General features: G+C 31.6%; 1 long non-coding RNA gene across 1 annotated transcript; it reads left to right on the forward strand.

The window, feature by feature from the left end:
* The first annotated feature begins 12,707 nt into the window (after positions 1–12,707).
* LOC111998139 (uncharacterized) lies at positions 12,708–14,360 on the forward strand. Its single transcript, XR_010631383.1, has 3 exons — positions 12,708–12,955; positions 13,098–13,150; positions 13,948–14,360. It is a non-coding gene; the product is annotated as an uncharacterized LOC111998139 (long non-coding RNA).
* The last annotated feature ends 1,210 nt before the right edge of the window (positions 14,361–15,570 follow it).

Genomic DNA, 15,570 nt, shown 5'->3' on the forward strand with positions numbered 1-15,570 from the left:
TTATTGCTAGTCATTTCTAAAAGACCCCAAGGGAAGGTTTTTAAAGTAGCTCTTGTAGCAGCGAGAAGGGTGCTTGGGAGGTTCTAGAAGTACTTTTGTGATACAAGGATCACTTGGTCCAAATATTTCACATATGGTCACAATCTGGTTTACACAGCTTGTGGTACACTGGTTGAACCTAGTCATTCGATGTGATTATGGTGACCTGCAACTTCACATAGCATGTTCGCAGTTTTGAGCATAATCTTTCCAAGTTTCAACTTTCAACACGAATGTAATCAATTTTTCTTCTTCAATTTTTCGAATTTTCTATAATGACATTTCTTATTAGCTGCTGGTGCCAAACTTTCACAAAAGTATGAGATTTTTTTCTCCCAACTTTTCGTATGTTGTATAATGCGGGCTATTTTTCATGCCATAATGGTTTTAATCTAGTTTGGTAAAATGGCTGCTGGTGCCAACAATTGCTTGACACCAAGAGATAGTCGCGGTGAATAAACACGTGTATTATGGAGATAATGTTCTGCTTTGCTTTGATCTCAAATGGAAGTTTTAATTTATTTGATTAGTTAATGAAAATTTCTCTCTCTCTCTCTCTCTCTCACATTTTTTGAATGTGTGGAACGCAGTGATTGGCACTATCAAATTAATCTTATTCTTGGCAAAAGAGAAGGAATTATATGGTACTTGTCTTATGTATTATTGTTTCATGCATTTCTATAAAGCGTGAAGTCCACATTAAATTAAACTATGCTTTGTAGTTTAGTGTACAGTCATCTTCCTAGTGAAAATTGTGCCTTAACTTGATGAACAGTATATTATTGCATGTGAAAGTTTTGCGGAAGCAATATAAAACAAAAAACTTTTTTTTCATTTAAAGATCATTGTACTACACAACCACGGATTCTAAATAGAACAAAATTGCGTACCTCTCTTAGCAACCCAAGTATGTTGCCTTCTAAGGTATTCACATCTCTCTCTATTTCTTTTTGAGTTTTCAGAAGACTGTAATATCACTCAGTAGTTCTAATGGCCAACCACTAATATAATCTCTTTTTTTTTTAAATCTTTTTTATTTTAGACTTCTAAAAACCCAAAAGTGAGATTGGACGTGGGATCTTTAGGGATCCTAATCTTCAGTTGTAGGATTCATCAATAACTTTTTGAACGTTATTGACTTATCTTGAAACTCTTTCAAAATATTCCTTAATTTTCTCAACCATATCAAGAAAATATTTGAACTTCTACAGATTGCAATAATGTCCATCAACACATTGCAATTGCCCCTGAAGATTAGAGAATTACAAATGAGGTCCCATTACTTACAATTTTATACTATATCCTTCCACCATACTATATTCCCACAAGCCACTAGGACTAGATTAATATCACTGTCATGTCCCTAGGTTATGTAACCCTTAATTTCTTCATTTCATAATTTCTATTGGACTCCAAAATATTTAAAAAAAAAAAAAAACTCTTTAAATATATATACACAATATTATATATATGAAAAACATTTTTCAAAAATGTCATCGGCCGGTTTTGTTTTGAGTCCAACTTCAATATGAAAATCAACTAAATATACTATCTTCTTTAGAGACTGGTGAATTCATTGTTGAGCATTTATATATTTTACTCATTACAAACATAACCCAACGTGTATGTATATAGCCTTTAAAATTGGCATCACCAGTTGACATTGTCAAAGTTATGTGCATAATAAATAAATATACACAAACCCCTTATGTTTGAGGACAATAGAAAAATTGTGATAAGACAACCTTTTAATTAACAGTGATTGCTCCATAAGGTATCCTTGATCGAATCCAATTCATTGTATGTATTTGTTACATTACATCCACTCGTCTGTTTAAAGTCACTACCTCAATGACGAAGTAAATCATCCTATTATATAGCAGCACAACAAGTGTAGGCTTTAGTGGTAATATTCAATTAATATCCATAGCCTATAACAATTTAATATTCTATGAAAAATCATTAATCCCTATCTTTGGTTCCTTAACTATTAACATGATTTTTCTACAGAGATGACATCACATGCCACATTTAAACAAAAAAATATACCTATAAAAATTATGAATGTGAAAATAAAATTTTATTATCAAATAAAAATGCATAGTATTGTTTTTGAGGGCACATAATTCTAACAATCTCCCACTTGCACTCAAAACCAATCATACATGTATTTAATACCCATTGCGTCCAAATGTTTCTCAAACACCTTTTAAGACAATGCCTTTGTCAGTGGATCTGCAACATTATTGGCAAAGGCAATCTTTGTTATTGCTACATCACCTCTATGTATGATATCACGTATCAAGTGATATTTACGTGCAATATGTTTTGTCCTTTGATGAACCCTTGGTTCTATTGCATTTGCAACAGCCCCACTATTGTCACAATAGAAGGAACAACTTCAAGTTCTTGAATGAACTAGCGAATCCACATAGCTTCCTTTGCAGCTTCACTTGCAGCTATATACTCTGCTACTGTAGTAGAGTCTGCAATAGTATCTTACTTGCAACTTCTCCAATTTATTGCTCCCTCGCCAAGAGTGAACACAAATCCTGAAATTGATTTTCTATCAGCATGCACTAAAAGCTGAACAAAGATATTGATTATATGGAACCTCGGTTTATTTTATCAGATTCAAATGTGAAAGCTCGAAAATGTGTTGAAAACACAAGAGCAATTTAGACCCCCCCAATTAAACTAACGGCTCGATAGATTTTACACTAACTTAAGACTAAGTGCGAAATAGTGTAAAAGCGAGCGGATAAACAAATAAACTATTCTTATCCATAAACTAAGCAACACAGCAGTATAATGGAATAAACAAAAGTAGGGAAGAATGATGCAAACACAGAAAATACCGAGACGTGTTCTCGAAGAAGAAACCGAAGAACTCAGTGAAAAACCTCTCCGCTGCCCTCCAAGAGAAAATCGATCTACTAGACAATTAGTTGGGATACATGGGTTAGCAAGAGATCCTCTAAGCCTAATCTACTCAATGTACCTAAGCCCTCCAAGCTCCTACTCCAACAAGGCTTCTCGGAACCGTGTCTTGTCTAGCACCCCGAATCTCGCAACAAGCTCCATGTTGCATCTACCATTCCAGGCTTCTTCCAATACTTCCCAGCAGCACCAAAACGTCACACAGCACTCTCAGAGGGTGTGGTAAGTGTTTGGGCTATCAACCTCTCAATGGTGTGGAAATGAAGAGGGAAGGGTTGAGGAGATACCACAAGCAAGTGTATAGAGAAAGGTGGGGATGACAATCTCTAATTTACAATGTGTTTAGCTAGGGTTTTTCTCTTTAAAGCATTCCTGAACAATTATAGGTAAAGAGGGTATATATAGGATAGGCACAGAAAGTGTGAGTCATTCAGTACAGGCTGGCAGAACAGATAGCCTCGCGGGTGTCTCGCGGGAAGGCCTTACCCGCAAGATACTCGCGAGACACAGCTGTCTCCACCTGACTTGACTCTTCGCATTCCAGCATGTGCAGGGCACATGTTTCACTTCGCGGGAAGCTAGGTTGCAACATACCCGCGAGAATTCTTCAGCCTCCAAATGCTTGAGTCTTCACACTCTCTCTCTATCACACAACTCTTACAACAAATCCCACAATATATACAGGGTATAAACGATTGATAATAATTACAATCAAATTTGATACAAAATAAAAGTCAACAAAATACATAGTTGTAAATAACAACTTTACAATTTCCCTCTTTGGCTATTCCGTGACAAAACCCTAAAACAGACTCTAGACTTAAACGTGAGTTTGGGAACAAAGGCAAAACTCACTCACACCTAATTCTAGATTCTAATAAGCTCTTGAAACATATGAACAAGTATCTCCTGAAAAATAATAACAAAATAATAACATTGTATGTAGAAAACTTGAAATGCATATGGAGCAAATATAATTAGATCAAGCAAAATGGAATAAGCAATATACCATGGCAAGATCAAACAAGTAATCACTATACAAAAGTAATTACTATGCCCATTCACACAAGGAATGAACATCCGGACTTGCAAGATGATAAGCTCATTTGAAGAGTATCATTTGCAAATAAGATCAAGCAAAATGGAATAAGCAATATACCATGGCAAGATCAAACAAGTAATCACTATACAAAAGTAATTACTATGCCCATTCACACAAGGAATGAACATCCGGACTTGCAAGATGATAAGCTCATTTGAAGAGTATCATTTGCAAATCCAACACTCAACCAATGCAGAATACACGAAGTATTTGCATCTAGGAAAAATCCTACTAGGGCACAAAAGTGTTCATCACTCAACCAATGCATAGAACGTATATGCATCTAGGAACAATCCTACAAGGGCACAAGAGCGATGTACTAACGTAAAATGTATGACATTAAATATCAAGTACACAAGCATAAAGGCTGCATAAACAAGGTACTGCATATGCATGGCACAAATCATAAAAGCCTACAAATATGCAATGAAACAAACCCTTAAAGCTTACAAAAGCAACATGGGTACATGCAAGATATGCTACAAAGCATAGAGAATATCACAAAAGAACTACTGAAATTATACTGAAATAAAAACAAAGTATCAAAGCTTTAAACCAAAAGCAGTAAAGTAGTTATAAAAACTAAAATAAACTAAATTAAACCGTCTGTAGAACCAATAACCAATGTTACTATGTTTCTAAGTTATGCTCCCCCTAATGCTATGCAAGCTCTTCTTCAGCTCCCCCTCCTAAATGGCAGGTGGACCTAACAAATTCACACGCTTGGGGAAAGCCATGAGACAATTCACATAGCAATGCTGGAAAAAAAAAAAACATTATTTCTCTGTGAGATATCCAGCATGAAATTAATGGTATCCTTTCAATTCCTTGTTTTTCTTATTTCATACAGAAGCCGCTGTGGTTGACAGATGGAGACACCTAGAAATATTTCTAGAGAGAGAGAGAAAGAGAAAGAATCATTCATAATGTCTGTGTTCAAGAGGCTATTGTATCACAATTCCTTCCCATCACATCTAAACAGTGGTTTACTAGACCTTAAACAAACAAAGGCCAAACAGGCATGTGTACTTTCTTCAAATCTTACATCTATGCTTTACATATGTACTTTTGCACCTTTTTAAAATAATAATAATAATAATTTATCCAGCCTATAGGCTATAGAACTGGAGGGAGCTTCACTTTATATAGGTGGGATTCAATCAGGAGTCCCACATTTAATCACAAAAGACTTTACTAGTTGATTTAGCTGACATTCACTATTTTTACACATTCAAAGTTGCTTGCTGTCTTTCAAGATTTTTGTCTCTCAGTCTGTTTTTTAACTTCCATACATTTGATATAGCTTAATTGGGTAAGATAAAAATAATCTGAGTTTGACTAAGATGTACCTAGGAAAAATCGGGACATTAAAAAGCTATACATATAGAACTTGAGACCCAAAAAAAAAAAAAAAACTATACATTCATAAATAAGTTGGCTTGATTCATAAATTAAACAATGACAAACAGTAAGGCTATATGTGGCCCATATGTGCCTCTTTTTAGTTGTATAATTCATAAACAGCTTGTGCCTTTGATGGCAAAATCTAGCCCATCTTTCTAAATTTCCAATAGGACAAATGAATTGTTCTAGCATGCTGAGTGCTGATGATTGTCAACTTTCAACTAAATTTGACATTATACATAATCGTAGCTTTCATTTGACTTTATTGAGTTCATTTCAGGTAATATGAACCATTGCGCCTGCAACTTAAAACACTTTTCCCCCAAGTTTGCATGGCACATAGTCTCTTCAGCCAAGGGAGAGGATGGTGGTAGTGCTTGCAGAAAAAAGAAACGATCTCCAAATACCTAGCTGGAACATCATGTACCCACATACGGAGCCACAAAGAAGATGCTCAGCAAGTTTGTTATAAGCTTAGCCTTGAGAAACATCTCTGTAATGAGGTAAGCCTTCTATTTAAGTCTTCCAGACATTATAATTGACTAATTATCCTTTAGTCATCTTACTCGTATTTTTCTTTGGGTCAGTCATGGTCATACAGAAAGCATGATACAGTGGTCAAAGTTTCTGAAGAATGTATGGTTTTTAGAGTTCATACTTATTTTGCTACATTGTATGCACCAAACGATGAGTCGGAATCAGTGATTTACTAGTTTTTTTTTTTAACAATATCATAAATGTATTGTGTATTCTTTTATTTTACGACAAATGAATCTCATAGTTTGTAATTGTGTATTTATTATCTATGTTGACCCTACTATTGTGTATTTGAATCTATAAGGAAAAAAAAATGATCAGTTTCATTATTTCAAACAAATGGCAAATCACTATGCACACTGTGATGGGGGGCTTGTGTTGGCAGCGCATTCTGAAGTTCCTTAGTTTTGCTTTTTAGCATCATAATCCAATTGAAACCATGGCATCTCGATGGATCTACTATGTGTAGAGATTTCATAATGTTCTAAACTACTCTTCAAAAAATCTTATAGGAATATAAGGAAATTTTAAAAAATATTGTATTAGAAATCAATTACATCAAAAACAATTCCAAAAAATTCAAGTACTGCCTCCAAATTAAAATTCAAATCCACTTTCAAATCTTTCAATTCACCTCGTACATCATGAATCCCGACTTAAATTTTTTATTTCTCTGTGTATTTTAGTCACGATTACACTAATTAGAGTGGATTCTTTTTTTCTTTTCTTTTTTTAGTTCACATTTCTTTAACAATTTTCCTTTAAAATATCTCTACTTTTTTGTTTCTTTAAACTATATGATGTAAGGAGCTTTAAAAGAAGGAGGAAAAATAGTGGGAAGGTCAGGTCAAAGTTATGAATTTGAAGCTTTTATCTTGAAATGGAAGGAGGCTAGATTACAGGTTGAAAAGATTGAGAGTGAGGGACTTGTTCAAATAGTAGAAGGAAATTGGAAAACATAACCAAATTAGGTTTTCTTGTGCTTTCATATTAATTAATTAATTCACACAGTGAATTCAGAAAAATAATCTTTGCGTATAAACTTAGGAACTTCTTTGTAATGAAGCAATGCTTTAGTTTAAGTCTTCTAAACATTTAACGTATGGCACATCAGAATTGAACCTAAATTTTATTTTATGCTCAATACTACTTTATGAGTATTTTTCAACAATGAGAATTAAGCATGCATTGATATTTATAGAATAAAGTTTCCAAATTTTATGCAAAAAATAACAATTTTGCGCTTGAAAGTTCAATTCAACTTTAACTTTGTGTTATGTCAAGTCTCACAAAAGCATGATCAAGGTTTTAAGATTATTCAAGATTTGATGATTAAAAAATGTCATTTCACAAGTCTAGGATTAAAAAAGTTATATTACAAAAAAAGAAAAAAGGAAAAGTAATATGACTTTTTAATCCTAGACTTGTGAAATGACTTTTTTAAATCATCAAATCTTGAATAATCTTAAAACCTTGATCATGCTTTTGTGAGAACTTGGTTAAACCACACCTTAAGTGTGCAATACACAACTCTCAAAATTCTCAAATCACATCCTCTCGGTCTTTTTTTATACATTAACTTGGAATTTGAGAAACATTAGAAGTTTTGAAGACTAAATTAGGATTTTGACCACGTGATTCTTGATGGATCAACTATAGCAAATTACGTGTCTAGATCTCAATCGATGTACTACATCTCAAGATTCATAACTTGTAAACTCTTGTGCAATCATGGGCACATGTCTTGCACTTCAAATAAACTTACGAGGTACAAGTTTGCCAACCTAATATTATGAACCTAACATTTACCTTTTACAAAATACAAAGATTACATATCATTTTAAATTTAGTATCATTTAAAATCTTAAAATACGTTATATATGTATAAAAGGTAATGTAATTATTTTTGTTGATCATAAATCTAACAGCACGTGAATCGTACATCTAAAAGGTAAGATATATATTTAAATGGATTTTACACCCTGACATTTTAGAATTTGGATTTTACTTCTTAAAGTTTGAAGGTATTTGGATTTACCTTCTAAAGTTTTGAGGTATTTGGATTTTACCCCAAATTCTAAAATTTCAAGGTATAAAATTCAAACACTCCCGAACTTTAGGGACTAAAATCCAAACACCCCCAAAATTTATAATGTATCATTGATTTAATGTGTCATTGAATGAGAATAATTAATGTATCTTTAATGAGATTGATTGATTTAATGTGTCATTAAATAAGAATAATTAATGTATCTTAAATGAGAATAATGGCACATTAAAGGTACATTAAATGAGAATAATTAAATCAGTGAATATCATTCAATGATACATTAAATCAATCAATCTCATTAAAGGTATATTAATGCACTCATTTAATGATACATTAAATCAATCACATTCAATGACACATTAAATCAATCAACCTCATTAAATGTACATTAATATACTCATTCAATGACACATTAAATCAATGAACATTTTCAAGGTATAAAATTCAAACACTCCCAAACTTTAGGGAGTAAAATCCAATCACCCCCAAAATTTATAATGTATCATTGATTTAATGTGTCATTGAATGAGAATAATTAATGTATCTTTAATGAGATTGATTGGTTTAATGTGTCATTGAATGAGAATAATTAATGTATCTTAAATGAGAATAATGGCACATTAAAGGTACATTAAATGAGAATAATTAAATCAATGAATCTCATTCAATGATACATTAAATCAATCAATCTCATTAAAGGTACATTAATATATTCATTCAATGATACATTAAATCAATCTCATTCAATGACATATTAAATCAATCAATCTCATTAAAGATACATTAATATACTCATTCAATGACACATTAAATCAATGAACCTTTTTTAGGGCATCTATTAAATTTTCCCTCTATTTAATGATGTAAGGAGAAGAGGAAAAAATAATAGTGGGTATGTGAGGTCAGAGTTATGAATTATAAACTTTTATCTTGGAATGGAAGAAAACCGGATGACAAGTCAAAAAGATTGAGAGTGAAGAACTTGCTCAAATAATAAAAGGCAAATTTGGGGTGTTTTCAAGAAACCAAATTGGAAAACATAACCAAATTAGGTTTTATTGTGCTACCATATTAATTCATTAATTCACATAGAGAATTTGAAATAATTTTTGTGTATAAAATTAGGAACTTCTATGTAATGAAGCAATGCTTCAATTTATGACTTCTAGACACTTAATGTATGGCACATAGCAATTGTACCTAAGTTTTATTTTATGCTCAATACTACTTTATGTGTATTTTTCAACCAATGAGAATTATGCTTTGATATTTATAGAATAAAGTTCCCAAATTTTATGCAAAAAATTATAAATAAATAAAAAAATTCCTTTGAAAGTTCAATTCAACTTTTAACTTTGTGTTAGGTCAAGTTTTGAATTATGTCATGTTGTAAAATGACTTTTTTAACCCTAGACTTGTGAAATGATGGCTTTGCCCCTACTTTAAGATTTTTTATCATAAATTTTGATTTTTATTGTCAGAGATTCAAACCCTAATTGTACCAATTAACCAATTTTAAAGCCAAGAGTATTTAATCAACCAATTATGATCAAGTGATTCAAACCTTGGTTAAACAATCACATAACAATATTGCAAAATATATAATAATAAACAAAATGGAAATTAATGAGGCATATGGTGGCAAAGAGAAAACGCTAGACGGAAAAAAAAAACTCTCCAAGGATTTATCCACCAACCAAAAGAAAACAAATACACTATATAAAAAACGGAAGATTACAACATATTTAAATCTAAATATATTATGAACTCAAGTAAACTTATTGAAGTGATCAAAAGTAACACCAAAACCATGGACTCTTCTGCCATAGACTTTTTCAATGTGAACACATGCTCACGCCTTTAAGAACCCTCTTAAAGATTCTTCTTAGCAACTTATCTATTCTGTCATTGCAATAGTTTCAATTTAATCATCAAATCTTGAATAATCTTAAAACCTTGATCATGCTTTTGTGAGAACTTTGTTAAACCTCTCCTTAAATGTGCAATATACAACTCTCAAAAGTCTCAAATCACGTCCTCTAGGTTTCCTTTTATACATTAAATTGGAATCCACAAAACATTAAAAGCTTTGAAAGCTAAATCGGGATTTTGACTGCATCATTCTTGATGGATCAACTTTAGCAAACTATGTGTCGAGATCTCGATCGATTTACTGTGTCAAGATTTGTAACCTGCAACCTCTTGTGCAATCATGGGCACGTGTCTTGGTCTTGGACTTCAAATAAACTTACAAGATACAAGTTTGCTCATGGTTCGCCAACCTAATACTATGAGCCTAACATTTACCTTTTACAAAATATGAAGTTTATGTATCATTTAAAATCTTAAATTACGTGATATATGAATAAAAGGCAACGTAATTGTTTTTGTTATGTCACATATCCAGCAGCACATAAATCGCACATCTAAAAGGTAAGATATATATATATATATATATAAGGTAAATTGCAAATTATGCCTTTAAAGTTTGGGGGTATTTGAATATCACACCCTAAAATTTCAGAATTTGAATTTTACTCCCAAAAATATGGGAGTATTTAGATTTTACATCCTAACGTTTCAGAATTTGGATTTTACACCCCCAAATTCTGAAACTTCAGGGTATAAAATCCAAACACTCCAAACTTTTGAGAGTAAAATACAAACACCCCTAAACTTTAGAGAGTAAAATCCAAATTCTAAAAGCATCATGATGTAAAATCCAAACATCTCCAAATTTCAGGAGATAAAATCTAAATTCTAAAATTTCAGGGTGTAAAATTCAAATACTCTCAAACTTTAGGGATGTAATTTGAAATTTAGTAATTTATCCAATATTTTATTTGAGAAGAAAAAAAGTCATATAATTGATTATAATTTTTTTAAAAATTGTAACAAACTTTTTAAAAAAAATATTTTAAAAATCCTATTGGTCCCAACTCCCAAGAGGGTTCAAATCTTGTACTGCCGAATTCTCAAAAAAGATAAGCACCATTGGGTTGGCCTAGAAATTATCGTACGTTCTCGAAGTATACGTTACAAACCTACTACACTATAAGTCGCCTCACCATGCTTTAGTCTTCTTCACATCTCAATTCTCATAGAAACTCCTTGTGATCAAAGAGTGAGTGAGAAATACAATAGTCCAATAGAAATCTTTAGGTAAGCTCCAATGGAGGAGAATACAGAAATTCTCGAATTCTCAAACAAGGAGAGAATCAATCTACCATATATAAAAAATAAAAAAGAAAAAAGAAATGGAAATTAAATGAAGCATATGATACAACACTATAAGTCGCCTCACCATGCTTTAGTCTTCTTCACATCTCAATTCTCATAGAAACTCCTTGTGATCAAAGAGTGAGTGAGAAATACAATAGTCCAATAGAAATCTTTAGGTAAGCTCCAATGGAGGAGAATACAGAAATTCTCGAATTCTCAAACAAGGAGAGAATCAATCTACCATATATAAAAAATAAAAAAGAAAAAAGAAATGGAAATTAAATGAAGCATATGATACGGTGACAAAGAAAATGTTAGATAAGAAAAATTCTCCAAAAATTTATCCACCAACCTCAAGGAAACAAATCTATTAGATTAAAAAAAAACAAATATATTATAAAATAATGGAAGATTACAACATATTTAATGCTAAATATATTGTTAATTTGGTAATTATTAGGTACTTTAACGGTAAGTCTCACTAATTAAAATTATAGCAAAACACACAATTTATGCAAGGGGGGTACACATTTATAGTACTCTCAAAGTATTCAATAATATTCCTTATTAACTCAAGTAGAATTCTATTTTGTTTCAAAAAAACCAAGGACTCCTCTTCCATGGACTTTGTTCGAATATGAACTTCTTTGGTTACTCATTAAAACCGTTTCAATTTGATCATAAAATCTTGCATAATTCCTTGATTACTAGGTGATGCTTTTGTGAGAACTTGGTTAACCCTCACCTTAGGTGTGCAATACACAGTTACGAAAGTCTCAAATCACATCCTCTAAGTATTTTTTATACCTTAACTTGGAATCCACAAAACCCTAAAAAGTTATGTCAAATGATTAGGTTGTTTCAAGATTATAACGGCATTATTATCTCAATGGATCAAATTTAGTAAGCTACGTGTCAAGATCTCGATCCATATACTATATGTAGAGATTCCAAAAATTGTGAAGCCTCTTATGCAGTCATAGGTACATGTCTTGGACTTCAAGTCAACTTCAAGACACAAGTTTGCTCACAGTTTGCCGACCTAATACTAAAAATCTAAAATTTACTTTTACAAAAAAATAATGTTCAGGTATCATTTAAAATTTTAATTGTAGTAACATATGTAAAAAATGCTTGATTCAGTTTTACAACATGTTATGATTATTTCAAGTATCCAGCACATTTAAAGGTAAGAAAATGTATACTTAAAAATTTTTCAAAAAAAAAAAAGGTAAAATAATTTTTATTTTTTAAAGGGGTAAGATTAGTAACTATTGGTCCCAAGAGGGTTCAAAATTTTCTCTTGTACTATCGTACTATCGAACCCTCAAAAAGATTAGTACAATTGGTGGTTGGTTGGCCTCAAAAAGAGAAGTAAACGTTACATAGCTTATACGTTACAAACCAAACACACCATAAATAGCCTCACCATGCCTCAGTCTTCTTCACTTCTCAATTCTCATAGAAACCCTTGTGAATGTGATCAAAGAGAGAGTGAGCAATATAGATCTCTGTAGGTAGGCAAACTCCAATGGAGGAGAATAGAGAAATTCTCATATTCTCAAACAAGAAGAGAATAAAACAGCAGCACGAACAAAAAAGTTTGTGCTCACAGCGAATCAGCGAATTACCAGATTTTCACAGTATGACCCACCTTCAAAGTAAGCAATCTCTTTCTTCTTATCACAAACACATATCTTTATACACACAAATGGTTTCATATTAGTGATGTGATATATCATATATGTACATGCATGTTGCCATAATTTTCTGATGGTATGTGCTTTGTAACTTTGGATGCAGTTTCTAGAACATTCATGGATGCAGCCATATGAGGTGGGAGCGTGCAACCAGTGGTACAGATCTTATCATTTTTCTTATTCTCTTTATGATATATTAATTTTTTTTTTTTTTCATCTATGTAAATCTATAATTCATCTTAATTGAAAATCCATCCTGTGGTATACAAACCCTAGATTATTTTGATGTTTTTTACTGTTTTGGTTTATGCTCTGGCTTTCCAGGTGGTTGCTACTGTAGATCTGCACATAATTAGTATATAATTAATATGAACAACCAACTACAAAATCCGAATCTACTGTTTTTTTTTTAGATCAGTCGTGTATTTTATGCCAAATAAAATCTTTTGACTCGTTTTCAATGCCGATAAAGTTTTGGAATTTTTTTTCTTTTAATTAATATTGTTTTATTTCAGTGACTAAGGACTACAACCTTTGAAATTTTGCATGATTCGATGAGCCTTTTGTTATTTTGTTATTGTTTATTAGCTGAAAGTTAGTTAAAATACCATTATACCTAAAGAACATTGAGGATATAAAAAACTTTCAAAGGCAAGTAAGCTAATTATTTTTTTAAGAAAAACCGATGGCAAACAACATATTTTTCAAAATTCTTAAATATCTTATAAGACTTGTATCGGTTAAAGCAACATTTAAAAAAGAAAAAAAAAAAAAAAAGAATCTCAATTATAATCTACTTGATCTATCTAGATAGTACTTCATAATTAATGTCTAGTACATCCCCATTAACAACTCAATAGTCTCAACTATCACATAAATTTTCCTTTACATACATATATGAAAGTATCAAATATATATTCAGGATGTGCTTACATATTTTTTTCTTTTATCAGCTTTGCGTTGATTAAGATCTGTCCTTAATGACATCCCAATTCATAAATGAAGAAAATTAGATGTTATTAAGGAAACAACATGAAAGCACTGGTTCACATGCCCAAGATATCCCAAGAAGGTTGTCAGACTCAACGAAACTACTGACCACCTTGCCGATATCTTCCAGTAGGCCATATGAAGCGGGTGAACAATATCACTATCAGATAATGTGTACAGTACGCTTAATTACTATGGATTATACTAGCTTCAAACCATTGATTGTACAAGTCGGATCAGTGATTTACCAGATGTCTGTTATTAGTTTACATTGCAATGTGTAGTTTCACTATCTCTTTATTTATTATTATGAAATGAACAAAACATTGTATTTAGAAAGGAAGATCATGAATGTCAAAGCCTGAACTTTATGGAATTGATATTGTACATGGAAAGTTGAAAAAATAGATCTTGCTTAATCGCAATAACATTGATTTACTTGCAACATATTTTGGTAAGTTTGTTACAAGATTGATTTAGTATAGAGTTGAAGGGATATAATTTTACTAAATTCTAATCTTAATTTAACTACTAATTGGTAGTTTCTTTTTAAACCCCATCGTACTTGAATTACTTCGGTTTCCTGTTGTTGTGAGGTTAATTGGACATTTGAAGTCACTGAATCATAAAACTTTTGGCTGAGTCAAATAATTTTGATACTAGTCACTCAGATTGTAACTTTCTATATCTAAGCATTTTTAAATTCAATCCTCATTTCATTCTGATAGTAAATATATGGGATTTTAGAGCTTCGGACAACGCTTTATTTCAATGAAAAATAGAAGTAGGTTTGGAGCTAAAGGTTTGGAAAATGCTTCATTTTCATATCATAACATTCTTCATTCCAGTAATGAGTCAAGTTTATTTATTATTTGTAGTGCTGGTTTCCCTCAAAAAANAAAATACAAACACCCCTAAACTTTAGAGAGTAAAATCCAAATTCTAAAAGCATCATGATGTAAAATCCAAACATCTCCAAATTTCAGGAGATAAAATCTAAATTCTAAAATTTCAGGGTGTAAAATTCAAATACTCTCAAACTTTAGGGATGTAATTTGAAATTTAGTAATTTATCCAATATTTTATTTGAGAAGAAAAAAAGTCATATAATTGATTATAATTTTTTTAAAAATTGTAACAAACTTTTTAAAAAAAATATTTTAAAAATCCTATTGGTCCCAACTCCCAAGAGGGTTCAAATCTTGTACTGCCGAATTCTCAAAAAAGATAAGCACCATTGGGTTGGCCTAGAAATTATCGTACGTTCTCGAAGTATACGTTACAAACCTACTACACTATAAGTCGCCTCACCATGCTTTAGTCTTCTTCACATCTCAATTCTCATAGAAACTCCTTGTGATCAAAGAGTGAGTGAGAAATACAATAGTCCAATAGAAATCTTTAGGTAAGCTCCAATGGAGGAGAATACAGAAATTCTCGAATTCTCAAACAAGGAGAGAATCAATCTACCATATATAAAAAATAAAAAAGAAAAAAGAAATGGAAATTAAATGAAGCATATGATACGGTGACAAAGAAAATGTTAGATAAGAAAAATTCTCCAAAAATTTATCCACCAACCTCAA

The sequence above is a fragment of the Quercus suber genome, unplaced genomic scaffold, assembly GCF_002906115.3.
Source record: "Quercus suber isolate HL8 unplaced genomic scaffold, Cork oak 2.0 scaffold_13, whole genome shotgun sequence".
Taxonomy (NCBI): domain Eukaryota; kingdom Viridiplantae; phylum Streptophyta; class Magnoliopsida; order Fagales; family Fagaceae; genus Quercus; species Quercus suber.